Source organism: Diceros bicornis, chromosome 3, assembly GCF_020826845.1.
Source record: "Diceros bicornis minor isolate mBicDic1 chromosome 3, mDicBic1.mat.cur, whole genome shotgun sequence".
In the NCBI taxonomy this organism is placed as follows: domain Eukaryota; kingdom Metazoa; phylum Chordata; class Mammalia; order Perissodactyla; family Rhinocerotidae; genus Diceros; species Diceros bicornis.
In genome coordinates, this window is record NC_080742.1 from 48,340,414 (window position 1) to 48,356,754 (window position 16,341).

The window sequence follows — 16,341 nt, forward strand, 5'->3', positions numbered from 1 at the left end:
AGGAAGATTGACCCTGGGATAACATCTGTGCCCATCTTCCGCTACTTTATATGGGATGCTGCCACAGTATGGCTTAATAAGCAGTGCGTAGGTCCGTGCCTGGGATCCAAACCTGCGAACCCCAGGCCACCGAAGTGGAGCATGCAAACTTAACCACTATGCCATCAGGCCGGCCCCAGAATGTTCTAATTTTGATGAAGTCCAATTTATCATTTTTTCTTTCATGGTTGATATTTTCTGTGTTGTATCTAAGAAATTATTGCCTACCCAAAGAATTCAATTTCTTTAATAGATGTAGAGCTATTTATATTTTCTATTTCTTTTCACGTCAGTTTTGGTGAGTTGGGCAGGAGGCACTTTGCATGTGCTGCTGTAGTTCATTGTAAGAGTTAGAAGTGTGTCCCATGAGACCCCCATGAGGGACGACTTTGAAAGTTTGTACCTGGTTTCCTCCTGACTCTACCTGATGCATCTTTTTCCCTTACTGACCCAGCATTATATACTTTCATTGTAATAAAGCATAGTAAGTTTAACTGCCTCTGACTCCTGTGAGTTCTTCTAGTGAATCATCTAACGTATGGGTGCCACAGGACATCTGAAATAGGCTTCTATAAAGACTTCCCTTTATTTTTGCTTCTCAGCAGTTTCTCTATGATACACCTACATGTGTTTTTCTTTGAAATTATCCTGCTTTGGGTTAGCTGAGTTTCTTGGAACAGTAAATCAATGTTTTTGATCAAATTTGTGAAAATTCTATCCATTATATCTTTAAATATTCTTCCTACCCATTGTCACTCTCCTCTTCTGGGACTCCAATTACACATATGTAAGAGTGTTTGATATTTTTCCACCGATCCTTGAGGCTCTGTTCATTTTTCTTTAATCTTTTTTCTCTGTGTTTTTTAGATTGGATAATTTCTATTGATGTATCCTTTTTATTCTGCTATCTCCAATCTGCTGTTACGTTCACCCAGTGAATTTTTCATTTATTTATTTACTCTTCAGTTCTAGAATTTCCATTTGGTTCTCTTTTTACACTTTCCATTTTTCTCTGATATTCCTTATTAATTCATTAAGATCTTATTTTCCTTTAACTCTTCAAACATATCTTATTTTAATTTTTGAGCATATTTATAACAGCTGTTTTAAAGCCTTTTTCTGCTAAATCCAATTTATGGACCATCTTGGGGTTGGTATCTATTGACTGCTCATTTTTCTTGAGTATCAGTCTCATTTTCCTTCTTCTTTGCATACCTATAAATTTTGATATATACTGGATACTGTGGATGATATATTGTAGAGACTCTGGTTTCTGTTATAATCCTCTAAAAAGTGTTGACTTTTGTTGTAGTAATCAATTCAATTACTAGCTGATCACCTTGAATTAGTGTAGGCTGAAATAGACTTCGGGGTCAGGAAAAGCTTCCCAAAGTAACTGACACTTGAGCTGAGATTTATATGAGTTAACTACGACAAAAAGAAGAGGGGATGAGAAGGTGTTGTGTGCAGTGTGCCAGGCAGAGTCAATCTTCTAGGAAAAGGCCCTGGAAAATAAATCATCAGGCTTGTTCAAGGAAAAGAAAGAAATCTATGTGGCTAGAGTGCAGAGAGTGAGGGGAGAAGCAAATGTCCCAGATAAGGGCTGCTCCTTTATCCTGGAATGGGAGACATGTGGACAGAGCCACAACTAATCAACTATCATCTACAGGTGATCTAAGCAAGAAATAAATTATTGAGGTAGAGATTTGTTTGGCAGTCTGTTTTGGCAACATAGGTAAATAATATACCAACTAGATTCTATGTGCCTTAAGAGCAGGAACCAAGTCGGAGTTTGCCCACATTGTATTCTCAGCACCTAATCTAGTACCTATCAGATAGGAGATATTCAAGAAAGATTTCTTAAGCTAATGAGTGGCTCCTATTTACATATAACTGTAAGCTCTTTCTTAAAACAAATCTATTTATTTTATACACATACATAGGTATTGTCAATATAATAAAGCTGATACACATTAGTTGAGCAAGTTGAACAACTTTTCAAAATTGCTCAGATTTCTTGACTCCAACCCGAACCAACAATTTAAAAGATAATTCCAAAGCAAATAACTATAGGTTTTTATTTTATTTTCTGCAAAGAAGTAACAAGTGTTAAATGGGAAAGGAATCAAAAATTAAAAAGAAAGTCAATAACCACTAATGAAAGTAATTGAGTTCAGTTCTACTCAAATCCTAATTACACCTTTCTTACTTGCTATTCATATCTACTTATCCTACTCTCAATATGGAAACTATTCATAAAATATCCTTCAAATTCCACTCCATTGTATCACACCTACCTCTTCAATCTCCCCAGAAGGATATTCATCCAGGTAATGCCTGAATTAACACAAGGAAAACTGACAGTGATCTCACCAAAATGAGAGGTGAGTATAATAAGAACTAGGAAATCAAGAAAAGAATGAGAGTGAGATTGAGAGATCTTTAAATTAGGGCAATAATCTCTACTTGTTTCTTTTAATTCCTCTTTTGCTGTCATATTCTAAACCAAATTATTCAAGAAGGAAGAAAACATTTTCTACAGCTAAAGTCTGACCACAACCAGGGTACTTTTCTATGAATTCATCACACCTTGTTCCCCTGACCTCTGAAGGTCACAGAATTTAGATAATTTTTTAAACTTTTTATTTTGAAATACTCATAGATTTATAGGAAGTTGCAAAAAATAGTACAGGAGTAATATCACCAAAATGGAGGAGTAGAGAATTCCAGAGCTCCATCTCTCCACCAAAACAACTAATAAGCTAGCAAAAACTGTCAAATCAACTCTTGCAGAACTCTGTAATCTAGTCAAAAATTTACAAAAACCAGGGGAAAGATTATTGAAGAAAGAAGCTGCTGCACTGTGGTAAGAGAACACTGGGGCATTTTTAAATTGCCCATCTACAATCCCAAACCTCGCAGATCAGCAGTGGCCATGAAGACAGAAGCCCGCATTCCTGGTGCAGGTTGCTAGTGACAGAGGAAGCAATATGGACCATATACTCAAAGAACTGTAATTGTTTCAAACTGTCTGGTGGTTCCCTGAAGGACTGCTGCAAGGGGTTGCTTTTGTTTTGCCCAATACAGAGTATTTCCAGGGCTGGGGCAGCTTCCTGAGTGGCATATGGTGAAAGCATTTAAAGGCAAAAGTATTGCCCGTAGCAGCCTCAACTAGGGATAATAGTCAGCATAAGTAATAGACAGACTGAAAAGCCTGGGAAGGAAGAGGTTGGGAAAGGAGACACATGGGATAACAAGTGCTTTTAAAGCTCCTTCTTCACCGGTGAATTCTACCAAACATTTAAAGTATTAACACCAATCCATCTCCAACTCTTCCAAAAATAGAAGAGGAGGGAATACTTTCTAACTCTATCTCTGAAGCCAGCATTACGCTGATACCAAGCTGGTCAAAGACGTCATAAGAAAACTATAGACCAATATCCCTTATGAATATAGATGCAAAAATCCTCAAGAAAATATTAACAAACCAAATCCAGCAGCATTTTAAGAGATGATACATCATTACCAAGTAGGATTTATTCCAGGAATGCAAGCATGGTTCAAAATTACAAAAATCAATCAATGTAATACACTACATTAATAGAATGAAGGAAAAAACACAGGATCATCTCAGTTGATGCAGAAAAAGCATTTGGCAAAATCCAACGCCCTTTCATGAAAAAAATATTCAATAAACTAGGAATGGAAGAGAACTTCCTTCACCTGAGAAAGGGCATCTATGAAAAACCCACGGCTAACATACTCAGTGGTGAAAGGCTGACAACTTCCCCCTAAGATCAGGAACAAGACAAAATGCCACTTATATTCATTATTGCACTGGAAGTTCTAGCCAGAGCAATTAAACAAAAAAATAAATAAATAAAAATAAAAAACATAAATAAAAGGCATCCAAATTAGAAAGGAAGAAGTAAAACTATCTCTATTTACTGATGACATGATCCTACACATAGAAAGCCACCTGGAATCCCCTAGAGAATCCACACAAAAAAGCTACTAGAGCTAATAAATGAGTTCAGCAAGGTTTCAGAATACAAGATCAAGGTTTAAAAAAATCAATTGTATTTCTATACACTAACAATGAACAATCTGAAAATTAAATTAAGAAAAGAATTCCATTTACAATACCATCAAAAGAATAAAATACTTAGGGATTAATTTAACAAAAGAAATTCAACACTTGTACACTGAAAATATAAAACATTATTGTAAGAAATTAACGATGATCTAAATAAATGGAAACTATCCATGTTCATGAATTGGAAGACTTAATATTGTTATGATGGCAATACTTCCCAAATCGATTTACAGATTCAACGTAATTCCTCTCAAAATCCCAACTGCCTTTTCGCAGAAATTGACAAGCTGATTCTACAATTCACATGGAATTGCAAGGAACCCCAAGTAGTCAAAACAATGTTGAAAAAGAAAAATGAAATTGAAACACTCACACATCTCAACTTCAAAACTTACTACAAAGCTACAGTAACCAAACCACTGTGGTACTGGCATAATGGCAGACATATAGATCAATGGAACAGAATTAAGAGTCCAGTTGATTTTCAACAAGGGTGCCAAGATTGTGCAATGGGATGAATAGTCTCTTCAACAAATCGTGCTGGGACAACTGGATATCCACATGAAAAAGAATGAAATTGGATCCTTACTTCACACCAAATAAAAAAGTAACTCAAAATGGATTAAAGGCCTAAATATAAGAGCTAAAACTATAAAACTCTTAGAAGAAAACAGAGTGGTAAATTTTCATGATCTTGTGTTTGGCAATAGTTTCTTATATATAACACTAAAAGCATTAACAACAAAAGAAAAAAATAGATTAATTGGACTTCACCAAAATTTAAAACTTTTGTGCATCAAAAGACATTACCAAGAAAGTGAAAAGACAACTCAAACAACGAGAGAAAATATTTGCAAATCATATATCAGATAAGGGTCTAGTGTCCAGAATATATAAAGAACTCTTACAACTCAACAACAAAAAGACAAATAACCAAATTAAAAAATAGACTCAAGACTTAAATAGACATTTCTCCAAAGAAAATATACAAATGGCCAACAAGCATATGAAAAAAGTGCTCACCATCATTAGTCACTGGGCAATGCAAATCAAAACCACAATGAGATACCACTTCACACCCACTAGGATGGCTATAATTTTTTGAGGTATATTTGACATATAACATATTAATTTCAGGTGTGCAATGTAATGATTCAATATTTATATATATTGTGAAATGATCATCACATGTCTAGTTAATATCCATCACTGTACATAGTTATAAAATTTTTTTTCTTGTGATGAGACTTTTAAGATCTACTCTTTTAGCAACTTTCAAATATTCAATAATAATTTTTTTCAAAAAAAAATAACAAGTGTTGGCAGGGATGTAGAGAAATTATAACCCTTCTACACTGCTGGAAGAGAAGTAAAATGTTTTAGCCACTATGGAAAACAGTTTGGCAGTTCTCAAAAAGTTAAACATAGAATTACCATATGACCCAGCAATTCCACTCCTAGGAATACACCCAAAGAATTGAAAACAAATGTTCAAACAAAAACTTGCTGGGCCGGCCCCGTGGCTTAGCGGTTAAGTGCGCGCGTTCCGCTGCTGGCGGCCCGGGTTCAGAACCCCGGCCGCACACTGACGCACCGCTTCTCCGGCCATGCTGAGGCCGCATCCCACATACAGCAACTAGAAGGATGTGCAGCTATGACATACAACTATCTACTGGGGCTTTGGGGGAAAAAATAAATAAATAAAATTATAAAAAAAAAACAAAAAACAAAAACTTGCACACAAATGTTCATAGCAGCACTATTTTCAATAACCAAAAGGTGGAAACAAACCTCATATCCATCAATTGATGAATGGATAAACAAAATGTGGTATATCCATACAACGGAATATTATTCAGTCATAAAAAGAAATAAAGGATTGATACATGAGAAATACGAATAAACCTCAAAAATATTATGAAAAATGAAAGAAGTCAAACCTAAAAAGTCACATATTATATGATTCCATTTATATGAAATATTCAGAATAGGTAAATCCATAAAGACAGAAAGCAGATTAGTGGTTGCCAGGGCTTGGGGGGACGGGAGGAGGTAGAGAGGCTTAATGGGTATGGGATTTCCTTTTGGGGTGATGAAAATGTTTTGGAATTAGATACAGGGAATGGTGGTACAACACTATAAATGTACTAAATGCCTCTGAGTTGTACACTGTAAAATGGTTAATTTTCTGTGAATTTTACCCCATTAAAAAAAATAATGTAGAGAATTCCATGTACCCTTTATCCAGTTTCCCTCATTGGTTACATCTTAGGTAAATATGATACAAAATCAAAACCAGGAAATTGACATTGGTACAATGTGAGTGTATAGTTCTATGCCATTTTATCACATGTGTAGATTTGTGTAACCTCCAGCACAATCAAGATACAGAACTACTCCATCACCACAAAGATCTACCTAGTGCTACCTGCTGATGGTCACACCCACCCTCTTCACCTCAATCATCCCTAACTCCTGGCAACTTCTAATGTGTTCTAAACCTCTATAATTTTGTCTTTCTGAGACCGTTATATAAATGGAATCATACAATAAATGACCTTTTGAGATAGTCTTTTTTTTTTTTTTTTGGGTGAGGAAGATCAGCCCTGAGCTAACATCTGCCAATCCTCCTCTTTTTGCTGAGGAAGATTGGCCCTGGGCTAACATCCATGCCCATCTTCCTCCACTTTATATGGGACGCCGCCACAGCACAGCTTGACAAGCGTGCGTCGGTGCGCGCCCAGAATCTGAACCCCAGGCCACCGCAGCAGAGCGTGTACACTTAACTGCTACACCACCAGGCTGGCCCTGAGATAGTGTTTTTTTCACTCAGCATAATGTCCTTGAGATCCATCCACATTGTTGAATGTATTAATAGTTTCTTCCTTTTTATTGCAGAGTAGTATTCCATGATATGAATATACCACAGTTTATTTAACCATTCACCTACAGAAGGACATTTGGTTTGTTTCCAGTTTTTTGGCTATTATTGCAGCCATGAATATTCCAGTACAAGTTTTTGTGCCAACATAAGTTTTCATTTTTCTCTGACATAAATGTCTAGGAATATGACCATTGGTTCATGTGATAGTCACATGATTAGTTTTTTAAGAAACTGCCAAACTATTTTCCAAATAAAGTATCTTGCAGGCTATACCATTTTATGTTCCCACCAACAATGTATAAGTAATTCAGTTTCTCCACATCCTTGCCAGCATCTGGTAGTCACTACTTTTCATTTTAGCTGTTCTAATGGGTGTGTGGTTATATCTCTTATATCTCACTGTGGTCCTAAATTTCCACTTCTCTAATGGCTACTTTATGCTTAACGTCTGCATAATGTTTTAACTGCAAGATCATACCCCAGATCTCATTTCCAAATCTGTGGAAAGATACCAGCCCCTGCGTGGGACAGATCTGAAGTGAAAATTAGTACAGACATTTCTAATTTTTAAAGGTAAATTTATTTTATCAGATATAGAATAATGTAGTATATTATCTGCCACAAGTGTAATCTGAAAGTACCTTCCAACAATGAGATTAAGATCACTTCAAAGACATTCATGTCTTCTGATAACATTCTATATCATTCTTATTTTTAAAAATATATGAGCATACAAAGCTTCAATTTCAATACTTTCATAATATTTGATTACACAAGTGCTTCTCAGAGGCCTACGGGGAACATTATTTTCCATTATACGTTATTCTCCTCACTAAATGGAGGCGACAGAGAAACTAATTTATAAAAGAGATGTACTATTTCTTCAGTAGTTGTTGCTGTAACTTAAAAAAAAAGGAAAATAATTATAGTACTGATTTACAAACATGAATGAAAATTCAAATAATGTTGACTTGTCATTAGTTGCTTTTTAAGAACAGCAACATAATTAAGCATTTTAGTTGTCTTTACAGTGAGTCAAAAATCTTCAGTAAAATGTAGAAATATTTTTAATTAAGCATATAATTTCACTGAAATATTAAACTAGCCCATAAAATTATAAGAAGTGAAAAATTCAAATGACATTCACAGTTTTTTTTTCTTTTTTTTTTTTTGTGAGGAAGATCAGCCCTGAGCTAACATCCATGCTAATCCTCCTCTTTTTGCTGAGGAAGACCGGCTCTGAGCTAACATCTATTGCCAATCATACTCCCTTTTTTTCCCCAAAGCCCCAGTAGATAGTTGTATGTCATAGTTGCACATTCTTCTAGTTGCTGTATGTGGGACGCGGCCTCAGCATGGCTGGAGAAGCGGTACGTTGGTGCGCGCCCAGGATCCGAACCCGGGCTGCCAGTAGCGGCGCGTGCACACTTAACCGCTAAGCCACGGGGCCGGCCCCATATAGTTTTAAATTACCAAGTCATGCCAGTTCAAAACAAATCTAAATATGGTAAACCTTACAAAATTCTTTCAAGTGACAAGTTTTTTAAAATTTCAGAAAAGGAAACGTATCTTAAGAAAAATAGAAAATGTATAAATATTAAAAATGAGACCTGAAATATTAATGCATTATATGAGAAAGAGAACAATGGAATTCAATAAAATGTAGGATAAGTAAAGAAATAGAAGATGAAAAGCCAACAGTGTTTGCCAGTTGATAGAAGCTTTTGTTTGTCCTTACCACACACTGTAACATTGTAAAAAATTTCTTTCCATTAGCCTCAGGCTCCAAGATGAGTAACAGTTATGACTAAAGGCACCACTAAAGACTAGGTAAGGCAAGAAGCAAAGTGACCACAAAATACAAACAGTAATTTAAAAACCGTTTCTCTCTACCAGCACTCAGTAAAAGGTTCTCTACTTTTACACCCACCCCCACATTTCATATCTAATATGTAACCTATTAACATTTATGGCAAAGTCTTAAGTAACTTTTCAGCTTTATAAACCTAATTAGATATCTCAAGTAATATTCAAAATATGCTCTCAGATTTAAAAAAAAATCTTTACTCTTTCTCAAAGACAAAAGGAACAAAATTAAAATAGATGTTTCTCGCTGAATAACTAACTTCTTATTTTTCTCAAATATATCTTGGAAAAGAATATTTAAAATTATATTGGAAAGCTTGCTAGGATTCTTCAATACAGTATTTCACAAGCGGAGTTAGTCTACGTGAAATTAATTTTTTATATTTTCAGTATATAATAAAATCTTTCTAAATCTAGTGTCTTATTCTTCAATCTCTACATTAGAAACTTATTTTAACCCTAATAACGATTCCCAAATTCTTCAAGAAGCTTTCCAGAAAGCATACCACAGAAGTGTTGTCATCAGAAACATAAAACTTATTATAATTGCTTTATTATTATCCAATTAAGGAAGAACATTAAAAAAAGTATTTATAACTTTCATAGTAAAACTCTAAAAATTTCCTTATTTTTAGTTATTTCCCATCATCCCCTTCATTATGAAGTATTAACTATAATTTACTACCAAATCTTTTATAACCATTTGTTTTATATGTCATTATGAAATCAAGTTTCTATAAATCTCTAGAACAACCAAATTTCTATAAATGGATTGTGACATATCACAAAGTTTTAAACTTCATATGAAATAAGGCCATTGTAGTAAATTAAGCACCACCAGAAGATTATCAAGATTCTTAGTTGAATTTCAGGAAAACAAAGCAGAAGGAAATGTTCAGATTATGTTACAGAATAAAATTAATTTAATCTTAGGGATTTTACTGCTTAGAAACTGACCAATCAACAAGAGAGCCCTATGAAAGAGTAGGGTATCTGCGCTGTTGCCTGAAAAGAAGTGCTGCTGATTGCCTCACTGCCTACCTGCGTCCTGAAGTGAATAAAGTTTCCTCTCAACGCACAGGGAGAAGGAATATAATTTATAGGCCAGTAAGAGAGATGTGGGAAGTCTTTCCAAAGACCCATAACTTCGGCCTATTTTCCCCGTAAATCACAAAATGAGTATCTGGTTATCAAAAATGAAGCAGAGATTTTTACTATGGGAAATGTTTTGTGACTAAAGCATCTTTTGCCTACCCCAAAGACAAAACCATGTTGGGATATAGCAACTAAGCCAGTATGTTTCTATTGGAAAAGCTACAACAATTAGAAGAAAGGTAGCAATCCCTCTTCTCATTTCCCATTTCCATCTTCTTATTCTTTTCAAATCCTCCAGGAATTCAGAAGAATATTTTGTCCAGGGAGAGGATATCTGATTTGAACTCAAATAATAGAGGTTAGAAAAAACCTATTTGTCAACAACCATTTTGATATCTGGACTGGCCCTATGAGTCAAAAGAATTTGATCAAAAGAACACAGTGAACACAAAGCTGTGAAACTTCTGAGGCCAGACCTTAAGAAATCTGCAACTTACACTTTCATGCGTTTGGAATCCAGCCGCCATACTGTAAGAAGCCCAAACCACCATGAAAGTCTTCAAAGGCTGCATGGAAAAGAACCAAGGCCCCTGCTGAGCTACCAGCTGAGAGTCAGGACCAAGTACCAACCATGTGACTGAGCCATTTTGGACATTCCAGCCAAATCAAGCCTCCAGACGACTGAAGCTTCAGCTGACAACACAGAGCAGATCTCCCAAGTTAAATCTAGTCAACCTCGGATTTATGAGAGAGAAAAAATATTTGCTGTTTGAAGCCACTAAGTTTGGGGATAGTTTTTTAGGCAGCAATAGATAACCAAAACATTGTCTTAATCAAACATTTAGGGCATATCTTTTCAGTGCAAGGCACTGTGTTAACTCCTATCAGAGAATAATATTGACCAAGTCATGGTCCTTGCCATCAAGGAATCAGATCTTTCTCTGAAAACTTGTAGTAATACCTATTGTAAATAGGAGATAATCTATGAATGTCCAATAAATGTTATTACATTCTGCTGATGCATAATTTTTTGCCTGATTCTACTATTAATAACAGCACACATTGTGAAATAGTTGGCTAGAATTCAAAGTTTGGAGAAGTCCATAGCCACTAAACAAAACAAAACTCACTAATAACCATCCTATCATAAATGCTATGCTTAATCAATGGAACCAACATATCACAGTAACCATCACAGTTTCCACTATATTATATAAAAGTTGCTTTTATTCATGAGGTATAAACAATCTTATTTTGTACATATCCTGATACCAGCACCTCAGTTATTTTCCTGAGATGTCAAATGATTTCATTTAAATTTTCAGTTAAAAAAATAAAGTTTCATCTCAATTTTCTGCTTTATAGTATAAGATCTTTGCAAACTTTGAGGCAATTAATATAATACAAATTTTTAAAAGTCAGACAATACAATAAGGGATTCAGATTTGATAAAATAATTAACACTTATTATTGGGAACTTCAATATAAAATAGGCTAATGAGAGAAAACATACAATTTCCAAAATTCTTTGAGGTTGTGATAGATTTTTCATCTGTCTAGGATTTTTTAAGTAAAACTCTCATGAAAATTAGGGGATAAACTAGAAGATTCTTAAAGTCCCTGCTCATCCTACATCCATATATAACAATAAATTATTCAAAAGAAAGTTCAATACCATGTTATTACATTGTTAGACATTTCCAAACAATGTACCATCTTAATGTTACAGAAAGAGATATAGGTAGAAGACCACAAAACCCCTATGTCCAATACCCCTATCTCAAAGCACAGGATGAATATACGTTGCTTTCATAGTGTTGATGTTTTCCAAAAGGATGATTTTTATTAATTTATTAGCAAAATTCAGAGCAAAAATCTATGTAAAATACTTTTAAACTAATCTTGAATATTGGAGCTTACAAACTCTCCCATTCTACAAAAGCTGGGGGGAAAAGACAGAGACAACAGAAATGGTAACTGTATAATAAAACCACCAAGAAACACATTTTCATTCCCTCAGGAAGCCACAGGTCATAAAACCCATCACAAACCACAGTATGAAATAAACACTTAAAAATAATGTTGAACCACTGAGGTATATGTTATGTTAATCTCAACAAGAAGTGCTCATCTCAGCAATGGGGTTCCCAGAGATCTCACCTCCTGGCTGTTCTTACCTAAAAGAAATCTAATTTGTCATTAATTACACATTATTTTAGTCAAGGCTATTTAAATGCTAGCTAAAAAAAAAAGAGGGAGAATATTTGCAAAGAGTCTTGCAGAAATCCAAGGGCAGGAACTGTAGCACAAAAGGGGCTTAAGGAAATTGAACCTAAAAACTAGGAACTAGAACTTAGATCCCTATCTTCTAAAAGCAGTCAGTCTATTGTAACTTCTCTGCTTTGCTCAGTGCATCTGTTCTATTCTTTACTTGCTGAATGGCTTCCTAACTTACTCATCCTGCCTATGGCCTATTATGACTATTTTAGTCCTAACTATCATGACCTTTCTGCTCTAGGCACACACTCTCCCCTGCACCAAACCTGTATTTCTCAATTTCCCAAATCTAAATTCTTTAAATAAATCTCTGATTGTGCCAGTTTCTTATTTTGATCCTGACTACAACTCACTAGCCAGCTTGGAGATTGGCCATTCTTGGGACAGATATCTCACCTTGCTCCAACAGCTGAGATCAAGGGTATAGACTCATAGATACAGGTTTATTGAGAAGGGGCCTTACATGGGAAGAAATGATAAACATATCTCATATCTACTATAAATATAATGTTCTAGGAGAAATCTAACAAGCTGAATATGAGGACACAACATTTCAGTCAGGGACACCTAAAATTTTTTACTTTCCTTAGCAATCAAGTCTCACAGAAAGAGGTCAGATTATGCTTGGAGTCAGCTAAACCCCAAGACCTTTTTCATACAAATTGCTTGCACACCAGGTCACTCCTATCTTGTACTTACCCAATCAATTCTTAAAAATATAAGTTACAATTTAGCCTTTTTAAATTGGCTCGCACATAATTAGATACATAAACATTTTCCCAGTGAATGAATAAATGAACAAACTTTTGAATCTTTGCTATTTTGGGCCCTGAATTACATTCTGAGTTTTTAATGTCACATTTACCTTATTAATTAGTCCCCCATGGTAGCTCACATCGTGGTATGCAATAAGAGTCATACTGAATGCAAGAAATTTTGTACTAGAGAAAAAGTAAGGAATGAGAGCTAGAGATATATCGTAAAGCCATCCATGTACAAGTAATTATTAGTGCAATAACAATAAACGACTTCCTAAATTGGACATAAGCTAAGTATAGGAGCCTCCAATCTAAGTAAATATCCATGGTAAAAATCCATTTTTACTATGTTTAGCATGGAGAAGGAATAGGGGTCTATGCTGAGGAAGATTCCAGACAAACCAATGAAATAGAAATCTCTGAAATAGATAACAGGAGAAATATCAAGGAGGAAAGCAATAAAAATGTATAGGAAGACAACACAGAAAACAAAATAGTTCCAATGGAATGAAATCATGGAAATCATGGAAAGCTTTCACTGGGATCTAATGGAGAGAAAAATAAAAGCAATGATATAGGCAGTATATTCACAGTTATGAAGATAAGAAGAAAAAAGTATATTAGCTTATTCTAAATGAAGATAATACCATTAGGTTGAAAATTTCAAGGTGACTTTCCCATCAGCAAACTAAGGTATAAATTATTTATAGCATGATGATTTACCTCCATTGCCTCACTCTGCCCTGATGCTTGTATTCCAACATGGAAACTATTAAGTATTATCAACGTTACTTAAGAAAAATGTTCTTTTATCTTGTAAGAATGATTAATGTGGCTCTTTGAGTGAATTTATACATACTTCATGTAATTGTCTTTCACCACAGAAAATGACCTTGAACTTAAAGCACTTTACAGTTTCTTTTAAACTAACAACCTATTTTAAGCACTGCTTGATGTAGAAATCATACTTACAAGATGCTAGAAGTATGGCACAAAGTGATAGTTGAAATTACAAGACTGTAAAGAAAAGACTTTTTTATGCACTAGAACATTCTTAATCGTTCATGAATATAAATGTAAGCTTTCTTAAAAAATAAAGCCCTCTGGTTAAGAAACTTCCATTGCTTGCCAGAAGATTTCTCATATATATAATTAAGTAGCTGTCTTTCAATTTGTTAAATTTGTTAATTTTGTACTTCAAATAAAGTACAAATTATTTTGGAAGATTAAGAAAAAAATGTTTCTCTTCATTTTAGAAAGGTCTATAAGATGAATTATTTTTAAAATTACAAATCACCAGAAAAAAGAATATTAAGAACTTCACCACCAGTTTACACAATTTTGAAGCTTAGAATTGTGCTGTAATTACAGGTAAAGTTCAGTCCAGACATTAAAAGCATAAATACATACAGTAAGTATTTAATAAATGCTTGTGGAATAAAGGAATAAATTTTATCCTTCATAACGCCTGTCAGATTCACCATCTGCTCTCTATCTCCACAGCAACACCCTCAGCCTGGGCCTGTACTGCCTCTGCATGCTCAGTTCACACAGCCTTCCTGCTCCTGCTGCTTCTCCAGAGCACCGTGCACGTTACTGCCCGACTAATCTTCCTGAAACACTGCTTTTCTCCTGAAACATACTATGACACTTTTCCACATCATATCTCTCAGATCTTCCACCTCAAGCTCCTCCTATAATACACCCATAATTTACCTATCTAAATTTTAGTTACTGCTATTCTCCAAAATACATTATGCCATTCCAACCTCCATGTCTTTGTCTATGCTTTTCCTCTCTATTATATCTTCCTTTTACTCCTCAGCTTTTTACAGGCTACTCAGGAAGAACTCAAGGCCCATGTTGATGAAGTTTATGGGCTGGCAAGGCAAACTGTCAGGAGAGAACTATGGCGCTGCATCTGGGATCCAAAACAGCATTATCTGATTGATTGTTTTAAAGATTAATTGACTGATTGACATTGGCTTAGAAAATCTCTTATTATAATTTTATAAGAATTCTAAAGAGTCCACTAATATAAGTCACACATTTCATTAAAAATAAAAGTATCACAAATTGAATGATTTTAAATTTAACACTGGGTAGAAATCTGCAAGAGCAATTATTGGCTGAAATAAGATTTTCCAAAATGCTTGTAGCATCTTTTACAAAATATAATTATAGTATATACTAAATGATTCAAGTATTACCTCAGTAAATGAAAGTTTATGAAATCCTAAGACAAAATTGTAGTTTATGTTGACAGATTTTAAGAGATAAGTGTAAAAGTTTCAAGCTACAAAAATTATTTCAATACCATTCATTGACATGATTATTGTATAAGTAATAAGTAGTACAGTGATTAGTAATCCTTTTTACATATTCACTAGACCAGAACCTCAAGTTGACAAATTGGTTATTCATCCCCTGTCTAGCTCATACAATTTATCCAGACTGTAGGCCAGGCAGGCCCAGAGTGGGAACAAAGAGAACAAGACTAGGCAAAAACAGACATAGGATGGGAAGTCATGTGGATAACTCATTCAATATTTTTATATATGCAAAAAGTCAATATTACTATATATTCAAATTGCAACATTAATAATTCAACAAGCCCTTCAGTGCCTGCTGCGTATAATGCAAACTGTTTTTATTACTTCGAGCTATTAGCAAAAGAATACTAAAATATGGTCTGTGTCCCTAGGAGCCTGTAATCCAGATGGCTAAGGAAGGGAGAAGGATAGATGAGGGGAAACAGGAATCAAGGTAGCACCCTATATTTTCTAGAAGAATAATTATAAGTGATAGAATCATGATAAAATCATCAGAAATACACAAAATCCGTAACATAGAGCGTAAAACAAGGGTTCTGCTTATTATGCAACTATAAAAAAATTATAAAATTTCCATTAAGAAAGAAAATAAAACAAATAAAAAACTATAAACATTTTGGTAGAACATTAATCTCCCATCTCCACTAATATTTTTCTTTATTGGAGACTTTTAAAAAATTGCTACTCTTAAATCTTTTCCATAATTAAAAGAAATGTTCATCCTTCTCACTGCTGCTATCCCACTCTTCAAAAGAAAGCATTGTTGTACTATCGTGTATTATTTCAAACTTTTTTCTATACATATACTGTATAATTAGCAGTTCTCAAAACTCTCTACTCTTAAAAATTGAGAACCCCAAAGAGCTTTTGTTCATGGTTTATACTTACTGATATTTATATTTGAAATTTTTAATGACAAAATGTTAAACATTTATTATAATAACAAACCCACTACATGTCAATATGATAACATATTTTTATTAAAAATAACAG

At 34.4% G+C, this 16,341-nt stretch overlaps 1 protein-coding gene and 1 long non-coding RNA gene across 3 annotated transcripts in view; one reads left to right on the forward strand and one right to left on the reverse strand.

Moving 5' to 3' along the window:
* LOC131395204 (uncharacterized) overlaps window positions 1-107 on the forward strand; it is a 123,382-nt gene extending 123,275 nt beyond the window's left edge. The window contains exon 4 of the long non-coding RNA XR_009216298.1: window positions 85-107. This is a non-coding gene — a long non-coding RNA (uncharacterized LOC131395204). The remainder of the gene's footprint in view (window positions 1-84) is intronic.
* HYCC1 (hyccin PI4KA lipid kinase complex subunit 1) overlaps window positions 1-16,341 on the reverse strand; it is a 95,597-nt gene that overhangs the window by 54,708 nt on the left and 24,548 nt on the right. The gene's annotated exons all lie outside the window — the stretch shown is intronic.